The sequence below is a fragment of the Saccopteryx leptura genome, chromosome 2, assembly GCF_036850995.1.
Source record: "Saccopteryx leptura isolate mSacLep1 chromosome 2, mSacLep1_pri_phased_curated, whole genome shotgun sequence".
NCBI lineage: Eukaryota > Metazoa > Chordata > Mammalia > Chiroptera > Emballonuridae > Saccopteryx > Saccopteryx leptura.
The window spans coordinates 122,344,001-122,359,578 of NC_089504.1; the positions used below are offsets into that span (position 1 = coordinate 122,344,001).

General features: G+C 42.0%; 1 pseudogene; it reads left to right on the plus strand.

Moving 5' to 3' along the window:
* Positions 1 to 13,734: 13,734 nt before the first annotated feature.
* Positions 13,735 to 15,358, plus strand: LOC136393876 (elongation factor 1-alpha 1 pseudogene; annotated as a pseudogene).
* Positions 15,359 to 15,578: the final 220 nt, after the last annotated feature.

The following is a 15,578-nucleotide window of genomic DNA, read 5'->3' on the forward strand; positions in this document are numbered from 1 at the left end:
CACTCGGTCTGCTGTACCCCTCGGTCAAGGCACATATGAAAAAGCAATTAATGGACAACTAAGGTGCTGCAACAAAAAATTGATGCTTCTCATCTCTCTCCCTTCCTGTCTGTCTGTCCCTATCTGTCCCTCTCTCTGTCTCTCTCTGTTTCTGTCACACAAAAAAATGTTAATAAAAATATAAAGAGAATTTCTTTTAGTGCTCAGAAAGACATAAAACCTACGTGTTCATACACCTATGTTAAGCTAACTAGTGTATAACAAAAAATGAGCTTATTTTTAGTGGCTGAAAAATTTCAGAAAAATACAGCTCTATCAATTCATATGATCTATGACATCAGTTATAATCATAACCACTGTAAACCACAAATATCCTCAAAGAATTTTCTAATTTTTTTTCATTGCCAAATTCATTTCATTCCTTTTGTGAAAGTGGTCTAACTTACAGGAAATCTGATACTTAAAAACTTATTTGAGATAAGGCAGTCATATACAGCCTAGATGTGTTTTCTTTGAATCAATAATTGATTATTAAAACATTTTTCCTAAAAATTATAGTAATAAGAGATGGCTGGAAAGAATAAGTATAATATTTCTCAAGTATATCTTTAATTTAAATAGTCTTCATCTGAAAACTAAAAAAAAAGCCCTCAAAACAAGAAACAAACACTTAAGACAAACACAAAGTTAACACAAAACTCTCAAGAAACATGCATGCATTGTTTGTAAGAATGGTATTAGTGATTCACTTAAAGTACATATATTTTATAGCAGTTGTTACTCTTAACAGCAAGTGTTTTTCTGGTCTTCTGTATGATTTACATGGTTGGTGTCATTCAGTAATAATCAGGCCTCCTAATTTAATGACAGAGTATACTGGTTTGTTAGATTTTAATTGAAACAAACCAGGGTTTCTGAGAGTTTTTAGAACTATATTACTGAAGAGTCTTCTCTATTTCTTACTGTTTACACAGTGTTCATACCTTTCTGTTTGGAGTTCTACTGGAAATGTGCTTTTGGTTAGGTGAATGTTTGCAAGAGCCCTTGAAGTTTTTTTTTTTTTTTTTTCATTTTTCTGAAGCTGGAAACAGGGAGAGACAGTCAGACAGACTCCCGCATGCGCCTGACCGGGATCCACCCAGCACGCCCACCAGGGGCGACGCTCTGCCCACCAGAGGGCGATGCTCTGCCCATCCTGGGCGTCGCCATGTCGCGACCAGAGCCACTCCAGCGCCTGAGGCAGAGGCCACAGAGCCATCCCCAGCGCCCGGGCCATCTTTGCTCCAATGGAGCCTTGGCTGCGGGAGGGGAAGAGAGAGACAGAGAGGAAAGTGTGGCGGAGGGGTGGAGAAGCAAATGGGCGCTTCTCCTGTGTGCCCTGGCCGGGAATCGAACCCGGGTCCTCCGCACGCTAGGCCGATGCTCTACCGCTGAGCCAACCGGCCAGGGCCCCTTGAAGTTCTTTTGAGTGAAGTTACTGCCTCCAATAAACATAGTTCATGCTTTAAAAAAATTTTAATTCAAACTTAGTTGAAAAGTTAAGGAATTAACTAGTTATATGGACAGTGTTGTATTCCAAAGGTTAAAAATAAGAATATGGCCTGACAAGGCTGTGGCTCAGTGGCTAGAGCATTGTCCTGGGATGCAGAAGACCCAGGTTCGAAACCTGAGGTTGCTCTTGAGTGTGGGCTCATCTGGCTTGTGTGCGGGCTCACCAGCTTGAGCGAGGGGTTGCTGGCTTGAGCCCAAAGGTCACTGGCTTGAGCCCAAAGGTCACTGGCTTGAAGCCCAAGGACACTGGCTTGAGCCCAAGGTTGCTGGCTTGAGAAAGGAGTCACCCACTTTTCTGTAGCCCCCCAGTCAAGGAACATATGAGAAAGCAATCAATGAACAACTAAGGTGTGGCAACAAAGAACTGGTGCTTCTCATCTCTCTCCCTTCTTGTCTGTCTGTTCCTATCTGTCCCTTTCTCTGTCTCATAAAAAAAGTTATATATGCAGAATATAAATTTTACTTAATATTGGGTATTATTATCGTTAGGGCCCCAAACTTACTGATAGCACAAGTTGAAATGGAATATAGCTCCTTTATTTTCCATAGTTGTTATAGACAGACTATTGCACCCTGGGTCCCACAATGTCCAGATGTAACCTAAGCCTTTGTTACTTCACATGGTCAGTGGGTCCTGTTTAACCACATAGATCCTCAAAAGTGGAGCCATAGAACTTTAAAATAACACATTTGTGCTGTTTTAAGACACCATGTTTGTGGTAATTTGTTATGGCAGCAATAGAAACTAGAATGATAGGTGAGATACACTTTCTCATGAGCCCCCATCCTCTGTGTAGCAAGGAAAACAGTGTGAACTTATCAAGACAAGGTATTTCAACCCTTTCTAATTTAAAAGGTTATGTGTGTTGAGGTCACTCCATCTCTTTTAGGTTAAGTTTATTCTCCTAAATATCCTCTTTTTTCTCTGTCCTTCCCAAGGTGACCCATAGTTCAACAGGGTGGAGGGGCTTATATTATCTGCTCGGGAATGGGGAAAGGGTGACTAATCCATGAGTAGCTCTGGTTTTGATCTGTTTCCTTTAATCTTGGCTTGTCAGTCTCTGCTAAATGTTCTGGTGTTAGAGATGGTCCTCTTGACCTTTGAGCATGTCTTATAGAATGGTGCTTTGGGGAAAGGAGAAATTAAAGATGCAGAGAGAATCCTTTCCAGAGAGGAGCAAGAAGCAAATATTTAGTCTCTTCCCTTGCTGCATACCCTAGACCCTGCCGTTGCCTCTGGTTGTTGAGGTCCCATCCTTAGGCAGCTTTGGACTCTGCTCATTAAATGGTCTTCTTAGTACTTCTGTAGCTTCTGGGAGACCATGTGAGAACTTTTGTATACTCTGTGTGCTGTACCCAATCCGTGGGAGGCTATGAACCTGATTCAGTCTCTTTTCACCAATGCTTTGCTATCAATCATGTGCTGTTCTGGTCCAATGACTCAGTGTTTCTCCTATAGGCATTCAACTAGGATTCTGTGCCTGTCTATGTGTATCTAAAGCACCTCCCCCTGTCTCTGTGTACAGTGTTTGGCTAAGGGTTGTAAAACCTGGATATTTTATCTTCTCACATTGCCTCTCTTATTTTTTTTCTAAACTTTCCTGGGATTAAAAACAAAACAAAATCTGGCTGGTTGGCTCAGTGGTAAGAGTGTTGGCTCCTGTGTGTGGATGTCCTGGGTTTGATTCCTGGTCAGGGCACATAGGAGAAACAAACATCTGCTTCTGCCCCACCCCCATTTTTTTCTCTCTCTTCTTCTCCTGCCATGGCTTGAATGATTTGAGCAAAGTTGGCTCCAGGAGCTGAGGATGGCTCTATGGCCTCCCCTCAGTTGCTAAAATAGCTCGGTTTCTGAGCAACAGAGCAGTGGCCCAGACAGGCAGAGCATTGACTGGTAGGGGCCTTGCCAGATGGTTCTTAATCAGGGTGCATGCAGGAGTCTGTCTCTGCCTCTCCACCTCTCACTTAATAAAAACAAAAACAAAACAAAAAAGATCTGGATATTTATTTTTTCTCTAGCTCAGGAAGGCACTTTCTCTACATCTTACTTTCCTTCCCCCAGAGCACCAACCTCACTTCTTAATAATAATTGAAAACTAATAATGGGGAAGGGAGTCTGTTGGGTAAACAAGTGGTTATTTTTTTTAGGTTTGCTGGCTTGTATTGGGGCAGTGCCACGTGTGTATCGTCTATGGAAGGCTGCGGTACTTGCCTTCAGGTGGCAGATTGCAAATTGTGAATTGCCTGCACTGTGAGGAGGGGTGATTGTTTGCTGGAGAAGGTTTTTTTTTTTTCCCCCAGCTTCTTTGGCTGGAAAGTTGAGAGAGAAAGAGAGAGAAAGAGAGAGGGGGGGGGAGTAGTGGGTGTGTGCTGAGGGGCTTGGGAGCCCTGAGATTTTGGCCTGCCTGTTGGCTGGCGAGTGCTGGGGCTGGTGGGGGCCCTGTGAGTGCGAGGGTGAGTCCGGAGAATGAGTCTGGGTTGTGGAACCAGAGACCCAGTCGGGCTTGGGAGCCCTGAGAGAAAGGGAAGCAGTTTTCCCTGCCAGCTTGCTCATCTGCCATTATGAGACTTTAATAAATGGAATCACCCACCATTTTCTGGCTCCATAGTTCCTTTACTGTCTGCCCAAATCCAGTGGGAACTTGCCTGGCCATGGCAGTGGCCACCAGCATTACGGTGTTCCCTGTACACCATACGACAGACTCAGTGACCTGAATTTCACATGTTTGTCCCTTGATAGGATAGCTGCAGGCCAATGAGACATTAGAGATGATAAAGACTGAAGGTACTTTGGTTTACTGCAGGGGATGGCACATTATAGACCATAAACTGGCTGAATGTTTTTGTAAATTAAGTTTTATAGGAATACAGCCATGTGCATTCATTTATGTGTTATCTCTGACTGCTTTGGGGCTGCAATGGCAGAGCTGAGGAGTGCCATGGGCACTGTGTGGCCTACAAATCCCCAAATATTTACTCTCTGGCCCTTTTTAAGAAAGTGTTTGCTGACCCTTAATATAATGTATTAGAAATTTATTGCTATGTAAGAACCCTAAGATTTGGTAGCTTAAAAGGACAAACATTCATTATCTTACCGTCTCTGTGGGTCAGAGGCCTGGGCTGCCAGAGCTGAGTGGCTCTGGTTCAGACTCTCTCATGAGGTGGCAGTCAAGCTGCTGGCCAGAACCACAGGCATCTCAGGCTCTGAAGGCTGCGCATCCACTTCCACTCACGCAGGTGGCTGTGGGTAGACCTCAGTTCCTCACTTGCTGTTGGCTCGGAGGCCTCAACTCTTTGCCACATGGGCTTCTCCATATGGTAACTGGCTTCCCTTAGAGTAAGGGATGAGAGAGGGATGGAGAGGGGGAGGAGAGTGAGAGATTGCAAAATGGAATCAGCTGTCTTTTAGAACCAGATCTTGGAAGTACTGTATGGTCACTTCTACAGTGTTCAGTTTTCTAGAAGCAAGCACTCAGTCCAGCTCACCCTGAAGGAGAGGGGATCAGCTGAGGGCACGGAGACTGGGAGGCGGGGGTTGTTGAGAGACATCTCGGAGGATGGCTAAGACATTGAGTAACTCCGCACATTTTCACTTTATTTTATACCATTGTGCTATGATGGATATATGATATATCAATGTAGCTTTGGAATTTAGGACTGTGAAAACCAAAAAGAGCCAAGCAGTCTAATTTCAGAATAGCCATAGAAGTTGCTAGTCTGGTTACTGACTGTGGGCCAAATCCAGGCTGAAACTCGAAAGGTTGGAAACACTTGGGAGCCTAAAAGGAAGTATAATGCGAGAACTCAGAGACCAGAGGTTGGTGGTTATAGCGAGGCTGATTTTTGGCAAGATAGGCAGTTAAGAGGACACATCACCACCATGAGAACCTTTTATTTGTTAATTCATGCAATATTTAACAAATATTTACTGAACTCCTACTAAAGACTTCAGGTGCTACTGAAACTTTGTGGGCGCAGCAGCAAACTTGGAAGCAAAGATGGCCTCAGGCAGGAAACATCTTACAGCAGGTGCTTCCTTTGTATGTTGACAGAGACAACACGTGGCTTCCCAAGATCTGACCTTTTCAGGATTTGTGGGAAGAAGATATTTATATAAAAAGATAATAGGTAAAGTGGACCTTGTCTCTAGGCATGTGGAGGCAAATCCTAGGAACTTTTTAATGCCTTTAGAGTTCTTCCTAGTTTAACTGAGAGCTGAAAACATGCTTGTCGCCCTAAAATTTGTGAGTCCAGGCACAGGCATGGAGTGTAAGGGGTTGTAGAAACTATAGACCATTGAAAGTATCAACACACTGCCTTGTTTTCTCCAACCTGCCTTAGTTAACCATTTTTTAGCACGGTCATACTCTTTAATAGTCTCAAATTATATATATTTATATATTTAACAATCAGATCTGGAATTCTGTTTTAGAAACCTCTGTCAAAACCCAAAGCAGTTTTCTTCCTTCTGAGATGGGTTAAGAGAGGAGAGACTGGGGAATAAAGGAAGGTTTTCTTGGCTGATCCTAGGGACATCAGGTTGATTTGTAAAGTCAGGATAAAGTACAAAGACCCAAGGTCTGTGCTAGTTGGTTGGCGTAAGTAGCAATGAGGACCCTGTCTCTAGCACACTGCAGAAACTTTTGACCTACAGAGGAAGTTAATTTTCTCTATCTGTGTGATTAAAAGTCAACTTTAGGATCCCATTAAACCCACAGTCCACGGCCTCTACTTGCACTAATGGTTTATTGATGTGGAATAGTTTTATGGGTCTCTGGAGAGACTGACACTAGGAGCTCTGTGAATATTTATTTAGTCATCTGTATTTCAAAAGGGCATGACTCGGAGGAAAAGATAACCACAAAAATGTATTGTTTTGAATATGAATCTGAGAAAAGTAAATATGCAATTTCAAAATGAAATAATGGCAAAGCAATATATTAAGACATGATAGGTAGCCACAGCCATCTCTGTGACTGTGAGTCCCTTTATTTTTGGAGACTATGGTATCTGATGTTTTTCACTTACTCAGCAAATTAAAAGTAAGAGATTGTGAAAGTCTAAATGAGCCAGAAAAATGAAAAAAAAAAAAAAAAAAAAAAAAAAAAAAAAAAAAAAAAAAAAGGAAAGAAAAAGGCAAAGGGCTCAGTTTAAGTGAGTAAAGGAAGATAAATCAGATGAGATTGCATGTTGATGACACCAGGATTGCTCAACAGCAATCTCTGACAAACAGCAAAAGAAAAAGGAAACATTTTGGCAGAGTCAGCCAACCCAGCATCTCTCTTCAAAACCCTACTAAGAAATCCCCGCTGCTGGATGAGTTATTTCCTCTTTCTGCAGTATGAGGACAATGGGAAAAAGAATGGGCCCTGGAGCCGAAACACTGAAGTTAGGAAACAGTGGTATGAGCACAGACCCAATAACGAATTAGCCCGAAAGGCCTAGTGGTCCAGAGCTTCCATCAGAGGGCTTCGGTTCACTGAAGTCCATTCTCGTACAGTGGATATCTGGACTGTCTTTTTAGGCTGTTACATATGGTCTCTTGTTTACGACAGTCCTCTTTCCCTTTGTTTTGTTCATTCATTCTTCCTGTCCGGATTCCAATGGAACTGCACCTCCCCTGCCATATCTGCCTTGGGAACTCTTATGCTCTCTGCAAAGCCCAACTTAAATTCATCTTTCCTTCAAAAAAATTCAGCTCTCTCAGTCTACAGCTAAGTTCTTCCTCTTTTCTCCTTTTAATATCTTTAGCTCTTTATTAAATCAGTCATAGTATCCTTTATACACATATAAAGGATATATGTGTATATACATTTCCTCCGGAAGGCAAAGGGCTTGTCATGAATCCCCTTACCTTTCCTATAGTATTTACTCAGTGATATAAGGGATATAAAAAGCCAATATATTAAGTCAGTGTTTATTGACTTAAAGTATAAACTAATATAGTAATTTAAACAAAGTATTAGCATGATTCTGATCAAAAGTCCCTTAACTTTCTTGCAGATAAAATAATTAATTACTATATTGTTGTATGTTGTTATGTAGAATTCTGATGAAAAAAAATAGACTACCTTTTATTTCTTTAAATCCCAGGGAAGCTATTTTATTTTAGAATTTTTTGATTAAAAAGAAAAAAACAAACTGATTCCTCCTACCTTTGAGTTTCTTGGAGGTACAAGGTCATGAGATTGACTTGTTGGCACTGACTAAGGCTGTGTATGGCTCTAGAATATATTAATTCTTTCCCCCTTTGTAGAGAAACTTTTTTTTTAAGTGAGAGAGAGGTGAGGGAAGAGGGAGAGGGAGAGAGACAGGAAGGAAACAAAATGAGAAGGATCAACTTGTAGTTGCTTCTCATATGTGCCCTGACCTGGGTCTCAAGCCAAGTCAGTGACTTCTTGCTCAAGCCAGTGACCTTGGGCTCAAACCAGTGGCCTTGGGCCTTAAGCCAGTGACCATGGGGTCATGTCTATGACCCCACGCTCAAGCCAGTCACCCTGTACTCAAGCTGGCAACCATGGGGTTTCAAACCATCGTCCCAGGTCGATACTCTATCCATCCATTGCACCACCACCAGTCAGGCAGAGAAACCTTTTATACAGAGCTCCATTTCTTAACAACAACAAAAATAAATAGAACTAGTGTCACTGGATCCAATGGTTTTTCTGTCTTCCTTATCCCTTCCAAGCCTCTTAAAAGGTATAGTTTATACCTGTTGGCTACACTTCCTATCTTTCCTAACTCTTTATAATGAACTGACTTCCATGGTCATCACACTCCAGAAACAGCACTCTAAAAGGTCAGTGACTTGCTTTTCTCCTAAATCTCTCAGCAGAGTTTGCTATTGATACCGTCCCTGTGACTCCCTGCTGCCTGGGCTTTGGCATTGCTCTTCCTTAGATTTTCTCCGAGCGAGAGGGGAAAGTTAATTTGTTAAACACATACGTTCCAGATAAGAGTTTTCTGTGCTTCATTGTATTTGAGCTTCCTGACAACATTCTGAGCCAGGAAGCATCCCTGCACACTAGCACTTGAGTATAGATGTTTTGTTTAGTCCTATCGCCAGTTATTTCATACAAGGGTGGGTCTGGTGTGCCTTAGCTGGTTGCAGGTTCCTCGGGAGTGAGATTCAAACCCTCCACCTCTTCCCAGTTACTCACAGTGCTTGACACAGCAACTATTCCTGGTGCTTAATAAACATTTGGGGACTGTCAATCAAAGTGCTCAGACCTTGAAGATAAAGACTAACATGAACATTGACCAGTTTTTGTTAAATATTGCTATATTTCCAAGTACTGGAAGAGACCACCTTTAATATATATATTATTTAAAACAAATAAAAAACCTCATTCATGAAAAAGATTACATTTCAAACTATGGTTAGAAAACTATTAGCAACTGTCACATGTAGACCAGACTGGATTTCCTGCCAACCATACTCTCAGCTGGGAGTGACCAAACCCTGAGGCCTTTGAATTACAGTAGATCAGGTGATTATATTTATTAACTCTGGGTGGCTTTGTGCCGCTTCTGAGTCAGACACACTGAATTTTTACTTTCTGTATGAAGCACAGATAACTTCTCCCTCATTTTCATGTGCGACCAGGACCAGTCCTGGGTGGAATGGGAGCGTGGGGGCGGGGCTGGGGCAGTCAGTCTGTGTCACCCTCTGCATTTCCTCTTACACTCCGTTATCGCCTTTCAGTTCCTCCTTTCCCACCAGATGCCAGAGGGGTTATGCTTCCCTATTATCTTTCCTGACATAGGGGAAGTGGTGGGAACTTTTTTTTTTTTTAAGTCTTGGCTACTATGAAGCTTGTACATCATTGGGCATTCAGAGTCATTGTTTCATTTGCAGTCTCTTAACAACTCCATGGGGTAGATTTTATTATTTCTTTGTCACAGGAGTTGAAATTTAGTCTTTGAGAGGATAGAAAGCTTGTCCAGATCACACAGCTTATAGATACAGAAGCTGAATTTGAAGCGCAGCCTGTCCCGACTTCAACATCTGGGCTCCTCATTGTATAAGGTTACCTTGGCAGAAGAAAAGGGGTGATGTAAAAATGTTTCCCATTGAGGGCTTCATGGAGTATGGTAGAGAGCGCAGTGCTTTTCCAATAGAGCCCCAGCAAAAAAAAAAAAAAAATAGAGCCATGGTCAGAGGGCCAGGGCATTCAGGGTGGAGGGAGCTAGCTATATTTTATGATTTGGGGCAGGATCCTCTTGTCCCCGCAGATGCCTCGTGGCATTGTCCTTGACCTCTCTCCAACTAAGCATTCTTAAACACCAGAAGTTCCTAATCTGGAATTCAGCATTTAGAGATGTTTTTCTTTGGTAGATGTTCTTTCATCAGTCCTGGAAAAGTGAATTTAGTGTGCTAACTCTTCCCTTTTAATCAAAGGAAACACCTAGGTTAAAATGAAGACCCAAATCCTTTATCCAGAACTAAGTTAATTGAGCACGTGTGTTCAATATTCAGATGAATCGCTCTGCACAGGTCGATGTCATAATGCTCCCCCGTGATTTGATGGGTCACACAGCTGGCAGGATTCTAGAAGCTTCTTTAAGGCAAGAGCCATGGCTGGAACAGTGAACTGGGTCCTCATTATTCAAGGAAAACTGGCCAATACATAGAGATTTGAAAGGTCCTGAAAATGAATCTACTTAAAATACTTAAAAAAAATACTTAAAAGAACTGTGATTGGGTCTTTGCTTATTCTTCCATTTAAATAGATTAAAGTTAAATTATACTTAGCACTTTGAGAAAACAAAGATAAATACTGATCATTCTCTTTCAGTCTAAAGTTTGTAATAAAATTGTATGACAGCAATATTGAAATCTTCACTTAATATATGTATAACTGTTACAATGTTATCACGGTGAGGGTTATTTTTGCCTTAAGTGAGGGCTTTGTCAATATTCCCAAAGGACTCTTTTAATTCTTTTTATTCAGCTAGTTTTTTTCTTACCATGCTTATTACATCAGCATCCTTGTTGATTTCCTATTCATTAATTTTTAATAGGTTCATCTCTGCCAGTTCATTTTCTTTTCTGTGAAACAAGAAGTTTTCTGATATCACTTTCATCAGTCTTATGAAATACCACAACTTTCGCAATGTTTGCCATTTTGCTTGGCTATCTGTTGCATTGCATCTGCATTGTTTGATTAAATGTCTACAATATTTGCACTATCAGCCGGAGCTGGTATTAATGTGATGGGTGGAGATACAAACTAGGGTTAAATGGGGTGGGATACGTGATGATGAGTATTTCAAGAGATCAGTCAACCCCTTTGTGAATATTTTTGTGTTATGGTGCCTTTTTGCTTCCCTAAGCAACTATGTAATTATGGAATGGGCATAATGCATGTTCAAATAATAAGGATTCCTTGGGATTAAATAATTGTTGAATGGAATGGAAATGACCTTGCCTGGATCTGCTCTCAACCCATAAATGTAGCAGATGTTAAGAGCCTACAGGCTTGGGTTGCACATAGATGAACTAAAATTGCCTTCCAACCACTTTGGTGTGCATGAATGTAGCTGAAAGCATTCCAGAACTAGTGGAATGTTAAATCTCAAATCCAGAGATGTGCTTGAAGGCTCATAATTACATCTATTGTGATGCCTTTCAAAAGATACAAGTATGCATAGCTTTGATTTCAGGTGGACCAAAGGGATGATAAAACTGAATAAGACTTAGGTTTCAGGCTTGTTTTGTTATTGCTATTTTATGCTTTGGCGATAGGGAGTCATTAACTTCAACAGACTTTAATACTATGACATTATTTCTTTTAATCTCATTTGCCATTGTATTCTGTATGTACATAACTTAAAAAATATCAGTTTTCGTTTCATTAAGTGTTTTAGATATGTCGGTGGCAGAGCATGAACACGCTTGCTGACCAGCCTTCTCTAATTACACATCTGAATACTATTATTTGCAAAGGATAAAAACATTTCAAAGTGATACATTTTTCCCCCATAGGTAGAAAAATGGTGGTTTTCTTTTTCCTCTTTGCTTCTTTAACATGTTTCTATTACCTTTTTTTTTTTTTTCTCCTGTTGTAGTTGGATGCAGAATTTTTGGTTAATTCTGTATTTTTTTTTCTGCTGGATTGCAAGCTCCTTGAGGAAAAAAAACCCTTGTCTTGTGTTGTTTCATGTCCCCAGGTTCTGGCATAGGGCTTCATACATGCCTGTTACATTGTTCTTCAACTGAGGCAGAAAAGAAACTTAGTTTAGAAGGAAGGAAATGATCAATTTGGGGGTGGAAGTTAAGTGGGTTGTACTAACTCTGCAAGGACAGGAAATAAAGCAAGGTTAATCAGTGGAAAGTAGGACAGGGCAGGTTCTCTGTGGTGTGTTACGAAAGGGGCAGAGGCCAAAGTACATGACCATCCACTGGAAAAACAAATAAAGAAGCTGGGACACAGCTTCCTGAGAACATATAAACTTGGAGTCTGCGAGCAGTTAGATGCTCTATGCTAGTAACAAGGCATAGAGCCTTTGTAAAGTCTCTTAGGCCTTTTAATTTATGCTCTTTTGAAAGTGCTTCCCAGTAGGAAATGACATTCTCTAATAAGGTGTCAATGAAGTGTAGCCACTGATTGATGCAAGATGATGAAACTTCCCTAAAGTAGAGATTTTAATTTCCGAAAATCTCCATTTTAAGGAGATTCCATGACATCAGAAATTTCCAATGGCCAACAGAAAAAGGGCAAGGAGGTTTTCTGGAAGCCAGTGAATGCATGTCCAAAAGCTGAATGTATCCACAGTCCTGTGAAGAAAAAGGAGCTTAATTAGACAGATGAGCAATTTCCTGAAAAGGCACCTGCAGGCATTGGATGACTTCTCATTTCCTCTACAGGAGGAATGAAAACCATGATGATTATCAGCTCACTGTTTTGGAGCTTAGCCATTCTCTAGTTTATTTTCACTTAGTGGGATTGAAGGTAGGTGCTGCTATTGCTTCTGAGTTGGGTTCCCTTAGTCACGAATGGTGGATTTTTTCTATGGCGAGTATGTGTTAAATTGAACTCCAGATCATCTGAGTGTGAGCTTTGCTTTGTGGCTTGCCCTGGGTTTAGCTGCAACCACTTCAGACCGAAGAATGTTCTAAACCTTCCTCCCACCTCCACACTCCTGCTTTCAGTGGCTCAAGAAGCAGAAGCTAATTTTGATTTCAACTAATCCAAACTTGATGAAGAAAGGAAATATAATTCTACTACATACATGAAAGCTGGAAGTTCCTGACAAAGCCCAACATATACTTTTAAAAATAGCCTACTGCCCTGGCCGGTTGGCTCAGCGGTAGAGCGTTGGCCTGGCGTGCGGGGGCCCCGGGTTCGATTCCCGGCCAGGGCACATAGGAGAAGCGCCCATTTGCTTCTCCACCCCCACCCCCTCCTTCCTCTCTGTCTCTCTCTTCCCCTCCCGCAGCCAAGGCTCCATTGGAGCAAAGATGGCCCGGGCGCTGGGGATGGCTCCTTGGCCTCTGCCCCAGGCACTAGAGAGGCTCTGGTAGCGGCAGAGCGACCCCCTGGAGGGGCAGGGGATCGCCCCTGGTGGGCGTGCTCGGGGGGGGGGGGGGGGATCCCAGTCGGGCACATGTGGGAGTCTGTCTGACTGTCTCTCCCCGTTTCCAGCTTCAGAAAAATACAAAAAAAAAAAAAAAATAGCCTACTGATTCTTCCCCGTTTGGTTTGTCTGTGTCACCTACATCTTTCCATTTCAGGACATATGACTGACAGTTTGTTTGCTATACTGGAAATTAATAAATGATTTCATCAATGTCAAAAAGCTAAGAGTCTTGAAAGGTCAGAATGTTGAAAGCCCTGTCTGCAGAGTGTGGACCTTAGTTTCCTTTTCTCAGTGCTTCTGCTTCTTTAAAATAAGGAAGTTTGTAGGTCTTTCTTAGTTTCCTTGTGTTCATGTGTCTTTTTTTTTTTTTTTTCCTTTTGGCGTTTTAAAAAACTGAGTCATTGAAACCCTTCCCATTTCACCATTGTACAGACATGGGGTAATTATCAAGAAAAGAAACCTTTTTATTCCTGGGAAGCTGTCAGAAATTCTAGTTATTAAGCCTCATTACAGGTCATTGATTTGAGATATTTTGAATTTCTTTTTAAACAGTTGACCAGGGGTTTCTCACCATGGGTTTGCTGCCAGAACACAGGTGGCATGAAAACCACCACTAATTTCAGGCCAAAATGGGAAAGGGAAGGACATATCAACATCATTGTCGTTAGACACAGATTCCGGCAAGTCTACCACGACTGCCTGTCTGATCTATGAACGTGGTGGGATCGAAAAAAGAGCCATCAAAATAGTTGAGAAGGGGACTGCTGAGATGGGGAAGGGCTTTTTCAAGTACACCTGAGTCTTGGATAAACTGAGAGCTGAACGTGAGTGTGGTATCACCATTAATATCTCTCTGTGGAAATTGGAGATCAGCAAGGATTATGTGAACATCACTGATGCCTCTGGACACAGAGACTTTATCAAAAACATGATTATAGGCACATGTCAGGCTGATGGTGCTGTCCTGGTCACTGCTGCTGGTGGTGGTGAATTTGAGGTAGGTATCTCTAAGAATGGGCAGACCCACAGGCATGCCCTCTGGCTTACACACTGGGTGTGAAACAACTGATTGTCGGTGTTAACAAAATGGATGCCACTGAGCTGTCCTACAGCCAGGAGAGATACAAGGACATTGTTAAAGAAATCAGCACTTACATTAAGAAAATTGGCTACGACCCTGAAACAGTAGCATTTGTGCCAGTTTTTGGTTGGGATGGTGACAACATGCTGGAGCCAAGTGCTAACATGTCTTGGTTCAAGGGTTGGAAAATCACCTGAAAAGATGGCAATACCAGTAGAACTACGCTGCTTGAAGCTGTGGAGGGTATCCTGCCACCATCTCGTCCAGCTGACAAAGCCCTGCGTCTGTGCCTCCAGAATGTCTACAGAATTGGTACTGACCCTGTGGGCTGGGTGGAGACTGGTGGTCTCAGACTTGGCATGGTGGTCACCCTTGTTCCAGTCAATGTTACAACTGAAGTACATCTGTTGAAATGCAGCATGAAGATTTTTTTTTTTTGGTTGGGAAAGAATAAAAAATATTCTTTTTAATTCTCAAGCATTCGGTTTCCAAGTTTTGCTAAAATCTTGTCACTCACCATGAAGCTTTAAGTGAAGCTCTTCCTCGGGACAATGTGGGCTTCAATGTCAAGGAGGCATCTGTCCAATATGTTTGTCATGGCAATGTGGCTGGTGACAGCAAAAATGACCCACCAATGGAGGCAGCTGGCTTTGCAGCTCAGGTGGTGACCCCGGACCACCCAGGGGATCAGTGCACCTGTGCGGGGTTGTCCCACAGCTCACAGTGCTGGCAAGTTTGCTGAGCTGACAGAGACGATTGATCAACGTTCTGGGAAACAGCTGGAAGATGGCCCAAAGCTTTTGAAATCTGGTGATCGTCGATATGGTTCCTGGCAAGCCTATGTGTGTTGAGAGATTCTCTGACTAATCTCCTCTGGGCTACTTTGCTGTTCGGGACATGAGACAGTTGCTGTGGGTGTCAGCAAAGCAGTGGACAAGAAGGCAGCTGGAGCTGGCAAAGTCACCAAGTTTGCCCAGCGAGCTCGGAAGGCTAAATGAATCTCCTCCCCACTGCCTGCCACCCCACTCTTACTCAGTGGTGGAGGAATGGTCTCAGAACTATTTGTCTCAATTGGCCATTTAAGTTTAATAGTGAAAGACTGGTTAATGATTACAGTGCATCGTAAAACCTCCAGAAGGAAAGGAGAATGTTTGTTTTGTGGACCATTTGGTTCTTTGTGTGTGTGTGTGGCAGTTTTTAAGTTATTAGTTTTAAAAATCAGGACTTTTTAATAGAAACAATGAGCTAAAATTTGTCACAGAATTTAGAGACACATTAAAACAAAGTTTAATGAGAAACCTGTGTGTTCTTTTAGTCAACACTGTAACTTTCTATACTACTTAGGTGAAAGACTTACAAGTTG